The following is a 3,458-nucleotide window of genomic DNA, read 5'->3' as shown; positions in this document are numbered from 1 at the left end:
TGTCAGAACAAAAACAGATCACTGTACAGGCATTACTTTTCTAAAATAAGAGCCCCTGTTCTTATTGTACTGAGAGACTGCCAAATGTAAGCAGACCGTTTTTGTTTTGGCAGATGAGCTCTAGCCTGTTTGTGCCCTGGAAAATAGCTCTTAATCTGGATCAGGGTCGATACAGTTTTGCAATATTAGCAGTGGAATGTGTCCCTTAGATACTTTTCTTAAAAAATTATACACTGTCACAGTTAATTGTGGGAATTATTTTGCAGTTTGTTTCCCCACAGAATGACTATCTTAAGACAGAAGTTGACAATAGTGTTTTAACCTTGAAAAGTGTTTCCTTGATATTATTTTCATCAACTGTGAAGAAATACCTGTAAGAAATTAAAAACATTGCATGGTCTCTTGGAACTTTTAATTTATGGCCTGCCTTGGTTTAATAGAGAGCTGTAACGACAGTTTCAGTTGAAACTTTATATGTGTTTCGTGAGTCATAATTGACAGCGGTTACTACAGTGCACAATATTCACTTTGGTATATACATTATTCATTTTCAGGCACTTAATAGCCCACAGGTACCAAGGATTTGTATATATAAGTTAGATTATGATAAGGTAAGAGCACCTATAGTCAGCACATAAAGAGTATTTTTTTTCTACCTTCTAACACTATTAAATAAATGTAGGCTCCAAAATTATTTTCTGAAACTTCAAAGTCTCACCTTTCATCAAAAATATCATTTTTTAAACTGATAGTTTAAACTTTTGTAAAAATCGTGGGAACTGAACCTTTGAAGTGCACCTGAAATTGATAATCTAAAATGAGCCTGCTCCTAAAGTCGACAATTTTGGCACCTATAGTTGACATAATTCCCATATCCGATTTTCTGTTGTAAGTGACTAGAGCTCAAAACGCGATGAATCTAATATTTAAAGTTTTGACATGAGCCCACTCTTAATTTTAACGACATTTTACTTTCATTGATAGTTTATAGTAATTTCGTCCCCCTGCCCACCAGAGTGGCGTTTGATGTATTTGTTAGATTTTATAAATGTTACTGTGAACAAACCCAGGTCAAATGTAGTTCTGGCATAATTTTTCGCAAATAAAAAAGTAATTTTTGTTTGAAGCGTTTGGTAGTCAATTAAGAAATGTAGGGAAAACATGATATGAACATAGGATGGCAGATCGCTGATTTCAAACCCCATCACGTTCTGCCAACAGTCACATGGTTTATGTTGGAGCCACACCAGCCCTATAGCTTCTGCACAGCAAGGCAAGTCAGTATCTATGGTCAAAGTCTTCAACCCACCCAAATAGTTATTGTTATGGGAAAGATACTGGAAAACGATATGAAGGTAAAGGGATTCACTTAAACTATAAAAATCTTCTAAAATTGAGTGGCGAATCTATGATAAGATTAACTGAGGGTAAAGTAGAGAATAAAATACAGTTGCAGTGCAACCAAATAACAAGAGATGTAAAATCCAAAAATTAGGTCAACAAACAAGTTTATAAAGCATTTTTATTTCAGTATGAAAAAAGAATTGTTCTCGAAAATTATAGCATGATACCATATGACTACTTATAAATTAAATTTTATATAGATATTATTCAGTATAAATCGAAGCAAGACTAATATGTTTAAAAAGATTGGCCAGCTACAGATAGATGTTCTATATGCAGTTATAGGCTCTGAATATATGTGTATGCAAAAAGGACAAAAAATCTGTTTGAACTCAATAATGCATTCAAAATTATTTTCCAGACAGGTAGAAAATGGGATTTTCACCTTTTTGAAGAATGGAATGTTAAATCGAAATATAAAAGAAAGAAAAAAACACTAAAAAATTACTGCATTCGAAATCGAAATAAAATGGTAAATGGGTACATTACAGTTTTCAATATTGTTGATGAAAGACAGCATAAAATTTAAAGTCATCCAATTTGGATGTGTTACTCCAAAAAATTTACTGTGTTCAATGATCTATAGATTAAAAATTCCAAATTTTTCCCTCATTCAACAATTTTATCTTTTAACTCCTCCAAATTGGAGGAGTTTGACTTATCTCTCAAAATATCGAACATTTCCGAACATTCAAACACTTTCCACGATGGATCTGATTTGTCAGCTAAAATAGTGAGCGTTTTCAGGTGGACAAATATTTTACCTTCCTAAAGATACAAAACTGTTTTTTTCTGATTTCCTAACTGATTATAGATATTTGATTAACTATCATGCAAAAATCCAACATTTATATTCAGTTTACTAGCAAACAAACTCCAGATATTTATAATCGATCAACTAGCAAGCAAAAATCCAGATATTTATAATCGATCAACTAGGAAGCAAAAATCCAAATATTTATATTCAGTCTGAACATCGATACAATCCTGGGAAAATAGTATACAGGCACACTGCACGCAGTTGAAATAGTTTTTTTTAAAAAATTATAACTAGGCAGACGAATGAAGTGGAACTGTGACTGAAGTCAAAGTGACCATATACTATTTACAGTCACAAACTACTCTGGGGGGGGGAGAGATTTCTGACATTATTTTGTTGTAAACACACACAGCACAGTTACGTTATTTTGCGTGTTGGTTTTAGCAGGAGTACCCATACTCTCTTTCCACTGATGTGGAGGCATACTCAGGGATGGGGCAATGGTGGGGGCAGCAGCATCAGTGGGTGGTGACAACAGGTGGGATAGTGGCACGGTTGGCAGAGCTTATGTATGTGGATCCACCTGTTGGATTGTTGTGGTATTCTCCACCTCTAATAATGTGAGTTGCAAGTCATATGCATTTGACACCATGAGAACATTTGGATGCAGTGTAAAGTGGTATAATTCTAGAATTGAAAGAGATGAAACACATTGATTGCACACTGAAGTTACTAAGGATGCAATCATGAGAATTTTGCTGATACAGTATAAAAAGGGACTCTATGGACAACATAGGTGACATAATTTTTCTGCACTTGATTTAGATTAGCTCCTAATGCTATTGCTTGGAGTTTGTCATTGCAAAGCAATATACTATTATCTGACACCAAGAATGAAGAGGGGTCTTTCGATCATCACAGCCACCTACCTGTTAAAAGTGAACATTAGCACAAAACATGGGACTTACGAAATACAGCAGAATGACTTCATCAAAGCTAGTACGAAATTTGTAGATAAGTGGTATATTTACCATGTACATCACTGTTAAAGGTATGTAAGTATGTAATAAAGTATTACTTAAAACAGACAAGTAGAATCAGATCTCTATGGGTCCATTTCTAACAACCATGAAACATAATGTCATCTAAGCACCATTAGAGCAAGACTATTGAGATAAACTAGCACCTCATGTAGATACTGCATAACACATTATCATCTTGATACAATAAAAAACAGCCTGGGAGAAAAAAATAGAAGTTGCTTTTGACCAATATCAATCCCATCTGTAACTTT

Source organism: Schistocerca gregaria, chromosome 4 (genome assembly GCF_023897955.1).
Source record: "Schistocerca gregaria isolate iqSchGreg1 chromosome 4, iqSchGreg1.2, whole genome shotgun sequence".
Lineage (NCBI taxonomy): Eukaryota > Metazoa > Arthropoda > Insecta > Orthoptera > Acrididae > Schistocerca > Schistocerca gregaria.
The sequence above is the reverse complement of the archived record's forward strand: the minus strand, read 5'-3'. Positions refer to the sequence as shown.